This window comes from Notamacropus eugenii, chromosome 1 (assembly GCF_028372415.1).
Source record: "Notamacropus eugenii isolate mMacEug1 chromosome 1, mMacEug1.pri_v2, whole genome shotgun sequence".
Taxonomy (NCBI): Eukaryota; Metazoa; Chordata; class Mammalia; order Diprotodontia; family Macropodidae; genus Notamacropus; species Notamacropus eugenii.
Window position 1 is genome coordinate 444,383,783 of NC_092872.1, and position 20,160 is coordinate 444,403,942.

The 20,160-nt window shown below is 37.2% G+C and overlaps 1 long non-coding RNA gene across 1 annotated transcript in view; it reads right to left on the minus strand.

Moving 5' to 3' along the window:
• Positions 1-731: 731 nt before the first annotated feature.
• The window catches only part of LOC140519119 (uncharacterized), a 70,311-nt gene continuing 50,882 nt past the window's right edge, over positions 732-20,160 (minus strand). The window contains exons 5-7 of the long non-coding RNA XR_011972102.1: positions 4,284-4,451; positions 2,217-2,315; positions 732-955 (exon numbers count right to left, since the gene is read on the minus strand). This is a non-coding gene — a long non-coding RNA (uncharacterized lncRNA). The remainder of the gene's footprint in view (positions 956-2,216; positions 2,316-4,283; positions 4,452-20,160) is intronic.

Here is a 20,160-nt window from a genome sequence, read left to right on the forward strand (position 1 = left end):
TATTTTCTTGTTTTTATTGCTTTGAAAATACAGGCTCAAGTTTTATTTATCAACTTAATGTGTGTTTTTTGCTTTTAATTTTGATATCTTCTTTTCAAAATAAATTTTATTGGTGTCTTTTGGGTTTTTTTTTTTTAAAACACCAAAATTTCCACCAGTATACCTCCTTCTCCCCCCCCAGAAAGCCATCCCTCAAAACAATAATATTTTTGAAGAACATAAAAAAGAAAACTAGCTAAATTGATTAATGCATTGAAAAATTCTGAAAACATGTACAATGCACCACACCTGTGGATCTTCTACTTCTGCAAAGAGGTGGATTCTCTCATATCTTTTCTTTGGAACCATGTTTGCTGTTATAAATTTGCAGCATTTACTTTGGACAGTTTTAGGGCTCTTTCCATTTCCATTTTAAGTCATTGTGTATATTGTTTTCTTTGTATTATTTACTTCACTGCTTCAGTTCTTAAAAAAATTTACCATGTTTCTCTGTATTCATGCTATTCATTACTTATTAAGGTACAGCAAGATTCCATTTCATTCATGTGTCACAATGCCCTTATCCATTCCCCTATCCATTGGCATCTACTTTCATATTAGCTCTTTGCTAATATGCCCACACGATGCTTCTATAAATCTTGGTGTATATGGGAATTTTCTTTTATTAATGACCTCCTTGAAGCAAAATCATAGTAGTAGAATCTCTGGATCAAAAGATATGGACATTTAATCAATTTTATTATTATCTTTTATTTATTTATATTTTATATATTTATATACAAATGGTATATAATACATTTATACAAATGTATTTTATATATTTATTTAAGTTATTTTTATTGCCATATTTCCAAAATGCTTTCTAAAGAGGTTATACTGACACACAGCTCCACCAACAATTCATTCGTATGCCTATGTTGCTGACGTGGAATATTCCCCTCTTCTGTCATTTTACCTATTGGAAAAGTATAGAGAAATATCAGGGTTATTTTGATTTCCACTTCTCTTATTTTTAGTGACTTGGAGCACTCTTTCACTGAATTGAGTTTATTTTTGTGGGGGCAGGGGTTGCATGTAAAACATTCCCATATTAGTCATTTTGTACAAGAATATTCAAATAAAAGAAAACGAATGAAAAGAAATAGAAAAATAATATGCTTAAATCTATAAGCAAATGATATCAGTTCTTTCTCTGGAGGTGGATAGCATGCTTCATCAGAAGTCCTTTGGGATTGTCTTGAATTATTATATTGCTAAGAATAACTAAATCATTCAGAGTTCTTCATCATACAATATTGCTGTTACTGTATACATTTTCCTAGTTCTACTCACTTCATTTTATATCAGTTCATATAAGTCTTTCCAGGTTTTGCTGAAATCATCTTGCTTGTCATTTCTTATACCACAATAATGTTCCCATCACATTCATATGCCACAGCTTGTTTAGTCATTCCCTAATTGATAGGCATTCCTTAGATTTCCAATTCTTAGTCACCATAAAAAGAGCTGCTATATTTTTGTACATAAAGGTCATCTTCCTTTAAAAAAATATATATGTCTTTGAGATATAGACCTAGCAGTGGTATTGCTGGATCAGAAAGATATGCACAGTTTTATAGCCCTTTGGACATAGTTTCAAATTACTCTCCAGAATGGTTAGATCAGTTCACAGCTTCACTAACACTGTATTAGTGTTTTGGTTTTCTCACATTCCCTCCAACATTTATCCTTTTCTGTCACATTAGCCAGTCTGATATGTGTGAGACGGTACCACCGAGTTGTTTTAATTCACATTTCTCTAATCAATAGTGTTTTAGAACATTTCTTCATATGACTATGGAGAACATTGATTTCTGTCTAAAAGCTTCCTGTTCATATCCTTTGACCATTTATCAATTGGGGGATGACTTGTATTTTTATAAATTTGATTCAATTCTCTATGTATTTGAGAGATGAGGACTTCATCAGAGATACTTCTTGCAAAAAAATTTCCCCCAGTTTTCTGCTTACCTTTTAATTTTGGTTGCATTGATTTTGTTTCTGCAAGAACTTTTTAATTTTATATAATCAAAATTATTTATTCTACACTTTGTAATGCTTCCTATATTTTCTTTGGTCCTAATTCTTCCCTTATCCATAGAGCTCATATGACTAGACTACCTTCCTTCACATTTTTCTCATTGATCTAGCATTAAAATCACTGTGGTAAAAATTACCCAGAGGATCCACTGATAAGGTACTGCTGTCATTCACTGGATCAACAATACAGAAGTACTTATCTCCAATGTTTATTTATGCTCAGAGTACAGGTCCATCTGTATGAAAAGCCAAAAAGTGCAAACCATTAGCTTAGCAATCTTATATAGTATATGAATTAAGTAAGCAGAAAATAAAAATTGAATTTTACCGACACAGAAGAAGACCATAGGAGTATACATATCAAAAGGGGGAAGATAAAGTCCCAGATCATTACAGGAGTTGTAATTGTGTAGTTGATATGATTGAAGGAGTGTTCTCTTCCTATAATGGTGACAAGTATGAGCTAATAGTTTTTTCCTATCACAGTTTTTCTCTTAGAAAAGTGTCAACAAGAGGCCAAAGTTAGAAATTCTTTTGCCACATTTTAAATTGACTTTGGTGTTATTGCCATTTTTATTATATTGGCATGGACTGGCCACATTGTTCAAATACAAAATATACACTTGCCAAAAAGACTATTTTATGGAGAACTCGCATGGGGCAGGCAATCACATGGTGGTCAGAAGAAGCGATACAAGGACGCTCTCAAGGTCTCTTTCAAGAACTTTGGATTTGACTGTGCAACATGGGAGACACTGGCACAGGACCACTCAGCATGGTGTGCCCAAAGAAGAAACAGTGCTGTGCTCTATAAGTAAAGCAGAATTGAGACAGCGCAAAGTAAACATAGGATGCACAAATTTGGAGTATCCACCCCAAAAATTCATATGGACTATCTGTGGTAGAGCACTCCAAGCTCGTAATTGATCTGATCAGCCACAAAGGATGAGGAGAATAAAGCATCTGGGCTCATGTGTCCTGAAACAGTTTAATGGCCTGGGAGCCAAAAAACAGTAGTCTCTGCACAGTGGGCATGAGTTACACTTGTTGCCACCTTGCCAGGCATGGAGGGTAAACTTCCTTGCAAGATGGAGATAGAGATCATCATTTTCCCTGTGAATTCTACCCCTTCCTCTCATCTGCGAAACAAAAGCCAATGTTTCTGTCACACCTCAAGCTAGGACTTCTCAATCTAAGAGTAAGGAATTTGCTTTTTAATTTTTCATAACTATATTTCAATATATTTGGTTTCTTTTATAATCATATGTTTTTTATTTTATGAATTTTAAAATATTAGTATAAGAAGGGGTTCAAGGATTTCATCAGCCTAATAAAGGCAAAGCATGTGTGCTATATGGGATCATCTTTCTACTGAACTAGGGTATGGAAATTCTTGTTTTATTCCATAAACTAAAAATAAAATATTTTTTTAAAAAAGGTTAGAACCTCTGCTTTAAGTCTCACAAATCACTTTATATATTTTATCTTATTTGGTCCTCCCAGATGAGGTAGTGAATCCTATCCATTTTATAGATGAGAAAAGAAGCTCAGAGAGGATAAATGTCTTTCTCAAGGTTACATGTCAAGGACATAAATACATGTTTGAGGTAGGGTTAGAACCCAGGTCTACCTTACTCCATTTCTATGTCTCTAGAATAATAGTCTCTGAAGTTTTTTGATCATATACTCATACAAGGAGAAAATTTTTGAGCCTATATGCCAATAGAGACACATTTATTCTTAAATCCCATTAATATAATATTAATGATTAAGTAAATTATAAAGCACACAAAATAGATATTTTAAAAGGGTGAAGTAAATATGAAATAATATTTTTTCCTTGAAGTATTAGAGAAGCACTGAATTTTATTGAGTTATTGGAGTGATATAGTCAGACCTGTGCATTAGGAAAATCACTTTGGCAGTTATGGAAGAAATGGATTAGGGTGAGAAAGAGATTTGAGAACAATTTGGGGACTTTTGCAATGGTCCAGGCAAGAGACAATGAGGACCTGAATTACAGTAGTGGTTGTGTGAGAAGAGAGAATGAGGCAGATATGAAAAACTGAGGGGGTAGGACTGACAAGGCTGTATTGCTTTTGTATTTGTGGCCCCAGCACAAGCATTAGCTACTTATTAAATAAGCGCTTCAAAAAATATTTTTCATTGCTTATGTAACCTTTGCATCATTCTTAAGAGCTTACCACAGTGCATTGTTCACTGTAGATACTTGGAAATTGCACTGGATTTGGAGTCAGAAGACATCGGTTCAGATCCCAACTCTGCTGCTTACTGTGTGACCTTGAGCAAGTCAATTCCTCTCCCAGAGGAAGTAAGGTCTCTCCCACTGGTAGATTCTGTGATTCTGTGAACTGCAAAATGAAAAGGCTAGATTAGATGTTCTTTAAGTGAGATCTTTCCAACTCTATGATCCTATGAACTAATGAATGAGTGAATGAATGAAACTTAAAGCACTATAGAAATGTGTTATAATTATTCTTTGTGTGAACTATAATTATTATTCCTATTTCATATTAGAACAGAACTATGGACAAGACACTTCATACATCTGATCTAAAAAGGCAATGTCTATGTTCTCTAGAGGATGTAGTTCCCATGACTGAACAATAAAGTGGATGTTACTGAGAAGAGACTCCACTTTGGCACTGGGGATTTGTTTCTGCCATGGAACTACAAAGGATTGACTGAGCTGAGAGTTTTCTGGGCCAGGTTTCCAATTATCCATGCAAGAGAAACCAAACTTCCATTTACTGAATTCGTCTAATTAACCTGCAAAGATCAAACAGCCCCTTGTGATTTGTTAGCAATTAAAGCAGGGAGGTGGTGGTATCCCTAGAGAAGCCACCCTGGGCCTCATTAACCAGACTGTGCTAGAGATTATGACAACAAAGAGACAGTCTTCTCCCTGACTGTGCCATTGAAACTACCTTTCTGCAGCTAGCTTCTATTTGGTACCTCTGTGCTTCCCTCAGAGGGCATGCCATGCTCATCCTCGTTTCCTTTCTAGGCTTAGAGACAGGGAGAAGAGTGTCTTCTGTGAAATAATACTAAAGAGCACTGAACTTGAGGTCAAAGCTACTGGATTCAAATCCTAGATCTGTGATTAACTAGCTCTGTGATGATGGGGAAATAACTTTCCTTCTCTGGATCTCAGCTATCTCAACCCTAAAATGAGGGAAGTTAGACTAGATGAGCTCTAAGATCTCTTCTACCTCTAAATCTGTGATCCAACAGCTTAAGGACTCGAAACCTATCAGTCCTATCACTGGTGGAAGCCTCATTTTCATTTGTCCATCCAGATTTCGTGCTTTACCTCAGTATGGTATCCTGAGCCTGGCCTTACCAATTTCCCAGTGACAGGCTAAGGAAAATGAATATACTTTAATGAAAGTAACCAGAGACTTAAAGTCAGGAGATTTGGAGTCTTGCCTTGACTGTCATTTACTCATTGTGTGACTTTCAGCAAGTCACCTACCTTTTCTAGATCTCATTTTCTTTTTCTATAACACATAGTAATACTTATTCTACCCATGGGAAGGAAAATGATTCTTTGCTTACAATTGATGTGGAGTTGTAATTGAATAAAGATATGATGCTCCCTCCATCTACTATTACTGAAAACTGATTCTCCCATGAAAATAGAGCCTCCCCGGCCACCCTTTCCACTATTGGCTGCACTTTCACCCATTCTCCTCAGTTCACTGTTCAAGATGGGGAGTTGGAACACTCCTTGTTCTTCATTGCTATTGTCTCTAGAACTCCAGGTCACTCACCTTTCTTCATCAATGAGTTCAGAACATGGCTCACAATTTTTCTCTTCTTCCCAACTCTTGACTTCATATATTAGGGGACTTCAACATAAATATGGACTCTGCTTCAAACACCCTACCCACTCAGGTTCTCAGCTTCTTCATTTCAGTGACCTACTTCTCCACTCCACTTCATTCATACACAAAGATAGCCATACCTTTGACCTTCCCATCACCCGCAGATGTACCACATACATCTTTGGGAACTCAAAAATCCCCCTATCCAACCATAATATATTGACTTTCCCCCTTCTCCTCTACCAGTCCTTACATAACCCTACATTTTGTCTACAATGTGACCCTCAATTTCTTGACTTCTGAATTCTCTCCTAAGCCATCTCCATTGCACTAGGCACGCTTTCCTCTTCTCCCCACCTTGACTCCTTGATGAATGAATTTAATTGAATTCCTAGATTCCATATTATTTCACTTATTATGTTCTGCCAAGCATCCTAGAATCATTCCCACCATTTGTCACTTTTGCCCCTATAAACATGCTGCTGAACAAAGGTAAAGAAAATAACATAATTCTTCTGACTGGGTTCACTACAAATATATGTCACACAACTTCACCTGGGCCCTCACTGCTACTAAGCGTTCCTTCTGTACTTTCCTTATTAACTCACTATCCTACTCTCCAAAGCAGCTTTTCTACATTTCTACATTTCTTCATTCTTCCTATGGATTTCCCTTCCCCACCATCTCAACTGAGAACTTTGCCTCATATATTTCAGGGGGAAGGGTGGAAATTGAGGCCATTGGCCTCATGATCTTTCTCTTTTCACCTCTTCCTTATCTCTCATAATTCATATGCCTTCTGCCATTATCTCCTCCTTTCCTCTTGTCTCACATAATAAGGTGGCCTTACTCCTTACCAAGGCTACCTGCTCTTTTGGTTCAAGTGATTCCATTCCATTTCATCTCTTCATGGATGGTCCACTCTGTCATCTCCATGCAGTCACTTATTTTCAATGTCTCCTTATCTATTAAAACCTACTGTCACTGAATTCTTCCATTCCACTATCATCCTTTCTCTTATCTACTTTTTTTGTGGTTAAACTTCTTGAAAAGCACCATCTAAAATAGATGCTTCTATTTTTCTCCTTTCCCTTTCTCTGTAATCTCTTCAATTTGGCTTCTGAGCTTACCATTCTCCCAAATGTGCTCCTTCCCAAGTTACAAATGATCTCTTAGCCACCAAATTCAATGGCCTTTTCTCAATCCTCATTCTTCTTGAACTTTCTAAAGCCTTTGACACTATTGATCATCCTCTTCTCCTTGATGCTCTCTTCTCTCTAGGTTTCCAGGACACAATTCTCTCTTGGTTCTCCTACATATAGCTGCCTGCTCTTTCTCAGACTCCTTTGATAGATCCTCATCCAGATGAGGTCCTTTTACTATAGGTGTCCCACAGGATTCTGTCCTGGGCCCTCTTCTCCCTCTATACTACTTCAGTTGGTGATCACATAGTTCCCAAGGATTTAATTACCATCCCTATGCTGATGACTCTTATATCTTCCTATCCTATCCTAACCTCTCTGTTTCAATCTCACATGTCCAACTGCCTACAGACCTCGAACTGAATTTCCAGGAGAAATCTCAAATTCATCATGTCCAAAATGGAATCCATTGTCTTTCACCCTCAACCCTACCCACCTTCAACTTTGCCTATTGCTATACCATTCTACTACTCCCTTAGGGAAAAAAATCAAGGTGTCATCCTTGATTCCTCAATATCTCTCATCCTCCATATCCAATCTGTTTCCAAGGCCTATCCATTTCACCTTTGCAACATCTCTGAAAAAACCACTTTCCTCTGTCTCTTCTCTGATACTGCCTCAACCCTGGTACAGACCCTCACTTCTTCCTGCCTGAACTTTTGCAGTAGCCTCTTGATTGGTCTGACTGAAACAAGTCTCTCTCCACTACAGTCCATCCTCCATTCAAACGCTAAACTAAAGTGCAGGTCACACCAAACCACTCCCCTACTAAACAAATTCTAATGGCTCCCTATCACCTCCAGGATCAAATACAAAATCCTCTGTTTAGAATTCTGCCCCCACTACCACCACCACCCGTCCAATCTTTTTAAAATATATTAACTATTTCTTTTTTAGCATTCTTGTTTTTTAATTTGAAGTCCAAATTCTCTCCCTCCCTTGTGCCTCATTCAGTACCCATTGAGAAGACAGACAATATGATATTGGTTATACAAAAGAAAACATGAAAATCATGATTTATTAAGCAGGTATAAAACTAAATTTTAAAAATTACACTTCAATTTGTACTCAGAGTTCAACAGTTCTCTCTCTGGAGGTGGACAGCATTTCTCATCATGAGTCCTTTTGGACTATTATATGGATCAGAGTAGCTAAGTCCTTCACAGTTGATCATGATGACAATGTTACTATTTGTTGTTGTTGTTCAGTCATTTCAGTCACATCTGACTCTTCATGACCATGTTTGGGGTTGGACTAGTTTGCCATTTCCTTCTCCAGCTCATTTTACAGATAAGGAAACTGAGGCAAACAGGACTAAGTTACTTTTCCAGGGTCATACAGTGAGTAAATGTCTTAGGCTGTATTTGAACTCAGGTCTTCCTGATTTCAGGCCCAGATTTCTATCCACTGTGCCACTTAGCTGCCCAAATATTACTATTATTGTCTACATTTTGTCTTAGTTCTGCTCACTTCACTTTCCATCAACTCATATGCCTTCCTAGGTTTTTCTGAAACCATCATACTCATCATTTCTTATAGCATAACAGTATTCCATCATAATCGTATATCACAACTTGTTCAGCCATTCCCCAATTGATAGGTATCTCTTCAATTTCCAAATGTTTTCTACCACAAAAAAAGAGTTGCTATAGATATTTTATACATGTTTCTTTTTCCTTTCTTTCCAGCCTTCTTACACCTTACTCCCTATCACATACCCTTCAATACAGTGAGATAGACCTCCTTGCTCTTCCACAAACAAGACACTCCTCTTGACTCCAATTATTTTCTCTAACTGTGTCTTATGCTTGGTATGCTCTCCCTCCTCATCTCCACCTGCTGGCTTCCTTGGCTTTCTTTAAGTTCCAGTTAAATCCCATCTTCTACAGATTTTACAACCTTTCTATTGCTACTGTCTTCCTTCTCTTATTTCTTAATTATATATAGCTTGTTTGTATAAACTTAGTTGTTTACTGAATCTCCCATTAAATTGTGAACTCCTTGAGGGCAGGGACTCTCTTTTGCCTTTTTTGTATATCCAGCACTTAGCACCATGCCTGGCACAGCAGGCATCTAACAAATGTTTAACTGATTATTGATTGACGTGCATGGACTAATATTACATAATCATAATAATTTGCATAGAGCAGTTGTTGTCATTCATCTTCGAAGAGGGCCAAAATGGCATCACCATTGTAAAATGAAATTTCAGTATGTCTGGCTATGGCTGATCAAACCAATATGAGCTCAGAATGCTCTACCACAGGTTAGGCACAGATATTCCATTTGTATATTTGGAGTGGATATCCCAAATTTGCACATCAAAGTACATAGAGTACTTTATAATTTAATAACATTTATTTAACACTCTGGTCTTTGAAAAGTGCCTACCTCACAATAATGCTGTTAAATAAGTAGATCTGTACATTACAGGTCATAGGAAACTCTTCTCCCTTTCTCTGAGACCTCAGCACAGCCAGTCTCCCTGTTTTCTATAATTAATTCCATTTTACAAAGAAGAATGAGGAGAAGAAGAATTAGAGCAAGGAAGAGGAGAAGGAAGAGGAGAAGAACATGAACAATAAAAGAACACGTGCCCAAGATCATGCAGCTATTACAATGCAGGGTAGCGACTTTAACTTAGGTTTTCAACTTGAAGTTCAAAGCTCTTTTTCATTTTATTTCTTTGTTGTAGTGTAAAGTCTTCCAAAAAGATGGAGAAATGAGGGGTCACAAAAGAGGCTAACTACTCAATGATTCTCTTCTGTATTAGCAATGTAACTCTCAAAAAGATGCAAAATTGTCAGAAAACTTTGGTGGGAAATGACATGACAAAATGGTGAATGAAACAAGATTTTTTTGAAGACAACAAAATAAATAAAAAACATCAGAAAATGAATGAAACTAGCAAAATATAAGACCAAATGAAGAAGAAAATTACTATGATTAAGAAATCTTGGAATATAATGATGAAACAAAGATTCGGTATGTGCATGTAAAATATTTTTTAAATAAATGATGAAAAATTAAATAATGAAAAAATTCACTGGAAGACAGAAAGGTAGAATAGCTAAGATTTTGAGTTCCCAATTTTCTCCCTCTCTCTTCCATCCCCTCTTCTGAAAATGGTATGGAATTTGATATAGGTTATACATATGCTATCATGTAAAAAAATATTAACATATTGTTCACAGTTGTGAAAGAAGAAAGGGATTTTTAAAAAACACAGGAAAGAATAAAGTAAGAGAAAAAGTAACCTTTCATCTGAATTCAGAATCCATCAGTTGTTTATCTGGATATGGATAGTATTTTCCTTCGCGAGTCTTTTGTACTTGTCTTAGATCATTGTGTAGCTGAAAAGAGCTGAGTCATTCATAACTGATCATCATACAATGCTGCTGATACTGTGTACAATATTTTCTTGGTTCTGGTCATTTCACTTTGTATTAGTTTGTACAAACCTTTCCAGGTTTTTCTGAAATCTGCCTGTTCATCATTTCTTATTGCACAATACTGTTCTATTACATTCATATACCACAGCTTATTCAGCCATCCCCCAATAGGTAGGCATACTCACAATTTCCAATATTTTGCCAGCATGAAATGGATGGCTATAAATATTTTTGCACATGTAGGTCAACAACATTAAAATAGTGCACTAAAACAAATTCTGAAAAAGCAGAACCAGCAAAAAGATGGGGTGAAACAATCTTTGAACCCCAGAGACATGAAAGATCAGACAGAAAGGTCTGTCTTACTTTGGCAAAAGGGAAGCATAGTCCAGGATAGGAAGCATTCCATCAAACCAGCAGTAAGCTACAGCTTAGTAAACCAGTGTCCCAGTGCACTGGAGAAGGCAAACACCAACACAAGAAACACCCCACTCACACACATGCCTCAGCATAGCCAAGGGAACAGGCAGACACCAGTTTGGAGAACTCCCACTTGCTTCAGCATAGCCCTGGGCAAACAGAATTAGCACAAGTGAGTTGCCAGATCCCTATAGCCTCCAGCAGGGCCAGCTCCCTAACACCCTCAGCGCATCACCAGAAACAAGGGTCCCCTGTCAGCCTCAAGGCAGTATCAGTGCATCACCACGTAAGCAGCCAGGGCATGCAACCCCTGGCACAAGAAGTCTGAGACAATGTCCCTTCCACCCTGGGAGCAGAGCTCAAATTTAAAAGGACAACGGCCAAAAAACAATGAGCAAAAAAAATTAAAAAAAAAATAATCTGACTATAGAAAGTTATGATGGTGACAGGAAAGATCAAGACACAAACTCAAAAGAGGACAACAACATCAAAAAAAAGGGCAAAGAAAAATGGGAAGTGGCCTCAAGGCCAGAAATAATTCATGGAAGAGCTCAAAAAGGAACTTAAAAATCATAAAAATTAGGTAGAAGAAAAATTTAGGAAAGAGAATGATGCAAGATAATTATTTTTTATGAGTCTACAGCTTGGAAAAAGAAGGCAACTACTTAAAAAGTAGAATTGGCCAAATATAAAAGAAAGTACAAAAGATTGTTGAGGAAAACAACTCCTTAAAAGTTAGAACTGAGAAAGTGGAAGCTGATGACTTTATAAGACATCAAGAATCAATCAAACAAATTCAAAAGAATGAAAAAAATGAAAGAAAAATATAAAATACCTCATTAGAAAAAACGAATGACCTAGAAAATAGATCCAGGAGAGACAATATCAGAATAATTGAACCACTTGAAAGTCAAACTCAAAAGGAGGGCCTGGACACATATTTCAGGAAATTATCAAGGAAAACTGCCCTGATGTCCTGGAACCAGAGGGCAAAATGGGAATTGAAAGAATCCACCAATCACCTCAGGAAAAAGATCCCAAAATAAAAGCTCCAAGGAACGTTATAGCGAAATTTCATAACTATCAAGCCAAGGAAAAAATACTGCAAGTGGCCAGAAAGAAACAATTTAAATATTGGGGAGCTGCAATAAGGATGAAACAGGCCTTAGCAGTTGTAACATTAAAAGATCAGAGGTCATGGAACGTTATATTTTTGAAGGCAAAAGAACTAGGACTACAACAAAGAATCACCTACCCAGTGAAATTAAGCATAATGCATCAAGTGAAAAAATAATAATTCAATGAAATAGAAGGATTTCAAGCTTCCATAAGAAGAACAGCATTAAACCAAAAATTTGATCTCTAATATGAAAACCTAAGAGAAGTATGCACAGGTAAAAAGGGGAAAGAAAACATAAGGGATTCAATCAAGCTAAAATGTTTATATCCCTACATGGGAAGATAATATTTGTAATTCCTAAAAATTATATCACTAATAGCTCTGCTAGAAGGAACATACATAGACAGAGGACATGGGTTTATGGTGAATTTGAGGGAATGACATACAAAATTAATTAATTAATTACGGGATGAGAAAAAGAAGTACATGGGGTGCAGAAGGAAGAGAGAGGTAAAATGGGGTAAATTATTTCATGTAAAGAGGTGCAAAAGATCTATTATGTGGAGAGGAAGATGGAAGAGTGAGCTATGAGCATCATTTGAACTTTACTCTCATCAGTATTGATTCAAAGAGGTAATAATACTCATAATCAGTTGAATATAGAAATCTACCTTACCTGGCAGAGAAGTAGGAGAGGAGAAGATTAAGGAAAGGTGGGGGGAAAAGGGAACTAACAGAAGGAAGGGCAGATTGGGAGAGGTGGTAGACAGAAGCAAAACACTAGTGAAAAGGGAAAAGGTGAGAGAGAGGAAAAATAAGAGGAAAAATAGGATGAAGGGAAATACAGATTAGTAATCATAACTGTGAATGTGAATGGTATGAAATCTCCCATTCAATGGAAGCAGATAACAGAGAGGATCAAGAACCAGAATCTTACAATATGTTGTTTACAAGAAACAGATCTGAAGCAGAGAGACACAGATGAAACAGAATATACCTCAGCTGAAAAAAAAAAAAAAAGCAAGCATAGCAATCCTGACCTCAGACAAAGTCAAAGCAAAAATACATCTAGTTAAAAGGGATAAGGAAGGAAACTGCATCTTTCCAAAAGGTACCATAGACAATAATGCAATAAACTTTTATGCATCAAGTGGTATAGCCACCAAATTCTTAAAGAAGAAGTTAAGTTACAATGATGAAGCGAGTTACAGGCATTATGAAATACAAAGTAGATCATTATGATTACACTGAAATAAAAGGCTTTTGTGCAAACAAAACCAGTGCAAACCAAGATTAGAAAGAAAGTAGAAAGCTGGGAAACAATCTTTACAGCAAGTGTTCCTGATAAAGGTCTCATTTCTTAAATATATCAAGAACTGAGTCAAATTTATATAAATGCAAGTCATTCCCCAATTGATCAATGATCAAAGGATATAAACAGGCAGTTTTCAGATAAAGAAATCAAATCTAGTTCTAGGAATATGAAGACGTGCTCTAAATCACTTTTGATTAGAGAAATTAAAATTAAAACAACTCTGAGGTATCACCTCATGCCTATTAGAGTGGCTAATATGACAAAAAAAGGAAAATGACAATTGTTGGAGAGGATGTGGGAAAATTGGGACACCAATGCACTGTTGGTGGAGTTGTGAACTGATCTAACCATTCTGGAGAACAATTAGAAACTATGTCCAAAGGGCAAGCAAACTGCTCATACCCTTTGATCCAGCAATACCACTACTACAGCTGTATCCCAAAGATATCATAAAAAGGGGGAAAGGACATATATATACATATAGACATGCAAAAAATATTTATAGCAGCCCTGTTCATGGTGGAAATTGTGGGGATGCCCATCAGTTGGGGGTGGCTAAACAAGTTGCAGTATAATAATGTAATGGAATACTATTGGTTAATAAGAAATGATGAATAGGAAGATTTCAGGAAAAATTTGGAAAGACTTTTGTAAACTGATGCAAAGTAAAATGAGCAGGACCATAAAAACATTGTATACAGGATCAGTAACATTATATGATGATCAATTATGAATGACTCAGCTCTTCACAGAAACACAATGATCCAAGACAAGTACAAAAGATTCACAAAGGAAAATGCTATCCACATCCAAATAAAGAACTGATGGACTCTGAATTCAGATCAAAGCATATTTTTTCACTTACTTTATTCTTTTTCCTGTTTTTTTCTTTTGAGCTATTTCTTCTTCCACAACTATGACTAATACGAAAATATGTTTTACATGATAGCACATGAATAATCTATACAAAACTGCCTACCGTTTTCAGAAGAGGGGAGAAGAGGGAGGGAGGGAGAAAAATTTAGAACTCAAAATCTTTTGAAAATGAATGAAAAGAATTGTCTTGACATGTAATTGGTGAAAAAAAAATTTAAAACTATTTGAGAGAGAGAGATAAGCTTTCACCAAATAAGTTTGTCTACAAAAATAAATTCTTTTAAAAGGTAAAGGATATTCATTTAAAAAGTCAAATAAGTTTGAGCAATTAACAGGGGGTTCAGTGAACCATAAGGATATATACAAATATGCATGTTTAGACATGTATGTATAAGTGTATGTATATATATACTTGTGTGTGTCCATGCGTCTGTGTGTACACACAAAAAATAACTCAAGAGTACTGATTCTGACTTTTGTCTTCATATTAAACAATAAAATCAATGGATTCTTTGTCATTGTGATAAGGTAGCCATTATCACAATCTGATGTAGGGGAAGAACAGATCAATACTGTTCTTTTGATAATAAGTGATACAAACAGGTTTGTTAGAGTGGAGAAGGGAAAAGGGGAGATGAGAAAAGGAATAAGTTAATTCAGAGCTAAAGATCTACTTATCAAATTCCAATCTTTTCTCAGTCCTCATCCTTTTTGACCTCTTTTCAGAATTATTTAGCACTGTTTACCAGCATTCTGGCACTACTGTCTCTTCATTCTCCTAACTAATACCTCCTTCTCAATCTGTCTTGCTGGATCATCTCTATCTGTCCCCTCAACTGAGGTTTTATCCCAAACCTCTGTCCTAGGTTCTACTTTATTAAGGGCAGGGATTTTTTTGCCTCTTTTTTGTATCCCCAGAGCTTTGCACAGTGCCTGACATATAGTAGGTGCTTAATAGATCCTTACCTAACAAATGACTGACTGACTCTTTCTACACTTTGTCTTGGTGATCTCATCAGATCCCATATATTCAATTATCCTCTCCATACAGAAGATTCCCAGATACATTCAGCCTTAGTTTCTCTCTTGACTTCCACTCATGCATCACCGGCTACCTACTAGATATTGCCAACTGGAGATACATAGGTATCTCAAACTTAATATGTCTAAAAGAGAATTTGTTATCCTTCTCTGAAAACCCATTCCACTTCCCAATTACCATATTTCTGTTAAGGATGCCACCATTCTTACAGTCATCCACATTTAAAAACTTGAAGTAATCCTTGGCTCTTCACTCTTCTTCATTCCACCAAGGTTAAGTAATTGTCAAGTCTTGTCAGTTCTACCTCCACTTCTGTCATACCCATCCCTTCTCTCCACACATAGACACCATTCTAGATCAGGCTCTCATCATATCTTACCTGGACTATTGCATTGGTTCTCCCACATCAAACCTTTCTCCTCTCTGATTCATCCTCTACACAAACTGCCAAAATAACATTGGTAAAAGTATTGATCTAACATGGTCTCAAGCTGAAAAAGCTCAAGTAGGTTGCTATAGCCTCCAGGGTAAAATACAAATTCTTCTGACTAGCATATGAAAGCTTTCACAATTTGGATCCAGCCTAGTTTTCCAGATGTCACACATCATTCCCTTTCACGAACTCTGCAATCTAGCCATCTTCCCTTCTTCACACACAGAATTCAACCTCCCATGTCCAATGTCTTTGAATAAGCTTTATCCCATTCCTGGAATGTGCTCTTTCTTCATACAGCTTATTACACCCCTTACTTTCCTTCAAAGCTCAGCTCAAGCACCATTTCCTACAGAACTTGCCCTGATTTCACCCTCATCACCTATAAGTACCTCTCTTCCCCCGAAATTGCTTGTTATTCACATGGTTTACAATTTTTATTTATCTATGTGCATGTTATTTTCCTTCCAAAGGAATGCAAACTCTTGGATTGCCAAATCCATTTCATTTCTGTCTTTGTATCCAGAGTGACAGGTACATAGGAAATATTTTTTAAATGTTTGTTGATTAATTGAGGAAAGAGATATCACAGATAAAGAATGAGAGATAAAAGAGATGGACAATGAGAGAAGAGTAGGCATATAAGAAATATAATGAGAGATGTCTGGCTGGAAAAGAAACTGGGTCAGTAAATGAAGAATTGTTATATATAGAATATGTATGTGTACATAGATAAACAGATGATAGATAGATAGATATAAAATGTTATATATAAAAGGGCCATCTACAGGCTATACTAGTACCTAGCATAATGCTTGGTACTGATTTAAGATGAGCAGCATTTTTGATTGGCTATAATTTCAGAACCATTACTGGAAGTACCTTCAAAAGTTTTAGTTGTCCTTGGCCTCCCACTCTCTTGAATGGAATTCTACTCTTGGTTTGACTCCACTGAAGGAATGAGGTGAGAGACAATGCTGTCTAATGGGGGCCCCAGTTCTTTGTCTATTTTGTTTTTTTCTTTTTGTTTTAAGTGAAAGAGACTAAACTTCTGAGTCTCAAAAGATCAGAAGAGTGAACCATCTGGGTAACTGGGCATCTGAGTGAGTGCCTGGTCATCCAGGTTTCTAAGAATCTGGAAATCTATGGGTCTAGGAATTGAGGAGCTAAGTTCATGCTAAATTTTGCAGCTGACTTAGCATTGAGGTCCCCTGGATCAAGGACCCAGTCCAGTAGTAGTTGAAATGAGGATTCATTCTGAAGCAATGTCAAATTTGACGTGGATTCGGTGGAAACAAGTTGTGGTAAGTGTAAGACTACTTTCCTAAGACTTTCCTGAAGTGATATAGGGAAGAATGTGCCCCTAAGAAGTGAGAAATATTTGTACTTTTGTTATTGCTATTTCTCCAAAGTAAATAGACCTTTGCAAAAAAGCTGACTGATGTTAAGCAATCAAATAGAGCTGGGGTGCTTGCCATTAGCATTGAACAGTAGGAGGAGCACATCTGGAATGGTGGATGATCAAACTGGTGACTTTAGAGAAAACACACCCCAACCCATAAGGGTTATCCCTAGAATCTTAAGAAAGAAGATGTAGCAGCCTAACTCTGGAATAATGAGCCCAGGGAATATTGGTTACATGAACAAAATTCTAGAGACACAAAAGCAAAACAGTCCCTGTTCTTGACTTCATATGCTACAGAGGGTGGGAAAGGGGGTATAAACATATTTGCAGATAACTAAATATAAGGTAGTTTAAGAGGTAGAGACCATTAGCAACTGCAGAAAAGCTGGAAGGTATCATAGAGAAGGTAGTACCTGAACTGAATGTGAGAAAATTTTGAAATAAAATATGTGCACAGAGGGAAACATATGTGAATAAAACATGTATGCCAATAAAATCTGTATATATTGAGAGAACATGTGTATGGATAAGAAGGATGATAGAATGTGTGTGGACAGAATGTGCACATGCATAGAACACAAATGACAAGTGAATACATGTAGATAAGTGTCTTGAGATAGAGGGGAATTGATGATAGAATGTATATTTACAGGAGACATGGTATGGGGGAACATGTTCTGGACTTGGAGTCAAAGGACTTCAGTGCAAAACCTAGCTGTGCCACTTACAAATCATGTGACCCTAAGCAAGTCACTTAAATTTCTCTGGGCCTCACTTTCTTCATCATTAAAAAGAAAATGGACTAAATGGCCTCTAACATCATTTATATCTCTAATTCTCTGAGTCCTATGACATGTATACACAGAAAGGGAAATAGTTTCATTCATCTCTACAACAGAATTTTTTTTTACTCATATCTCAATTGTATTCTTGTTTGCTCCTTCACATTTCCCCTCATCCTGTCTCTCTCCCACCTCTTTTTCTCTTTCACACACTCAGGAATACATCTGGATGCACACAAACATGTGTAACAATTCACACATATGTATATGCCTTCCCCAAAATAGGAACACATACATGCAGACTTGCGTATGCATACTCCAATTCCAGCCCTTACTGCCTCTAATTTCCTTCCTAAGGGTAAGAGTCTCTGGAGTCCAATTCCACCTTTGGCTCTCAGACAGGAACTTGGTGACATCATCAGGATATTACATTCTCCTGAGGCATCCAGAGCCAATTCCCCCAAATTCAGCATGGACAGGCCTTTCTTGCCTCTCCCCTTAAGCTAATTCCCTTCTCAGCTGCCCTGCCCCTAGCATATCACCCAAGAGGAGACTGATTCTGAAGAATTCTGATTTCTCTCTCTACTCAGCAACTTCCAAGCCTCACTCCTCAGAGATATAGGGCTGGTTTGATACGGGATTTTGCCATACAGGTTCTGGGTTTTTCTTTTCTACCAGACAACTGCCCAAAGCCAAACCCAGCAGGGTAAGAAGTGAGAGGGTCTCTAAGACTACAATTCTACTTGTCTAATTTCTGCCTTTCCCTTCCTTGCCAATTTTTCTCATTCCTACATTTGAGATAATGAAACAGGGTGAAGTACGCCCACAATGGCTTGGAAAACTAAAATTCTAATCACCGCTTTGCTACTAAAATTCTCTGTGCTGTCAGACAAGTCATTACACCTCACTGGGCCTCAATTTCCTCATCTTTAAAATAAAGGGTTTAGACTACATGATTGCCAAGGTCCCCCTCAATTGTAAATACTTCCCTTTTATCTCTTCATCTTTTCTTACCTCCTTTTCTTCTCTCCCTCTCCCCCCATCCCCACCAATGACGAAATGACAAGGGTGCCTCACAGGAGACTCCTTTTTCCCCACTGGTCATTTAGGTTCATCTTGACCAATCTCAGTTTCTTCATCTGTAAGATGGCAATATTTGTACTACCTGCCCCAAAGGATTGTTGGGAGAATCCCAGTGAGAAAATGCACATAAAGTGCTTTGTATACCTTAAAGGGTGATCAAATAGGTGCTAATAACAGTAGCAGTATTGGTAGCAAAAGGAGATCAAGTGTGGGAATAAAATGTGTGCATGGATAGAATGTGTGTGTACAATAAGAGTACAGATAGAACTTAGGCAATTAGGGCATAAGCGTACAGAGAAGTCAGGGTGCAGATAGATCCCTTAAATGTGATATGTTCTCCTTCACCTCTTTATTCTCGTTTTGTTCCTTAGGGGTGATTCACAATATCAGACTCAACCAGCAAGGTAAGAGGACCAGAAACCACTTTACCAGTGAGGACTCTCCCATGCAATGTATCTGTAGGTCAGTCAGTTATAGGTACATGAAACCATTGCATAGTCCTGGCCAATACTAGTCCATGTCTTTTTCATGACTGGGTCCATAAGAATGCTGGTTTCCCCCCCAAGGCCACCCTACTATTTACTTTCTCAGCTTTCTTATGCTCTGAGGAAATCCCCTTCTTCCTGGCTGATTTTCCAGGGAGGGAGAAAATCACAGTTCTAGGACCAACCATTCTCTGGGCGGTCTCAGACACAACTCTCTGAGCCCTGTGTCCTGGTGTGTCTCTCCTCTAAATGTCCATTCTATCTCCCATTTGATGCTTGTTAAGTTCAGTACTTCATTTCTGTGCCTTCAGTTCCCTGCCTCTGATTTCTCTCTTATTCTGTTTCCAGGCTGCCTCTGGGTATCTCCAGAGCCCCTTCCTTGTCAAAGGATATAGTTTATAGATCATAGGGTTGAGAATATTCTAGTTTAACTTTCCCCCCCATTTTATAGAGGAAGAAGAGGGAAAGAGGCTTGCCCAAAGTCATACACATCAGTGGTACAGATGCTAATGCCCTTTTCTACCACATCAACTTGCTTATCAACACTGGATATGTCAGGTTAGATAGATGATAGATAGATAGATAGATAGATAGATAGATAGATAGATAGATAGATAGATAGATAGATAGATAGATAGATAGATAGATAGGTAGGTAGGTAGGTAGATAGATAGATAG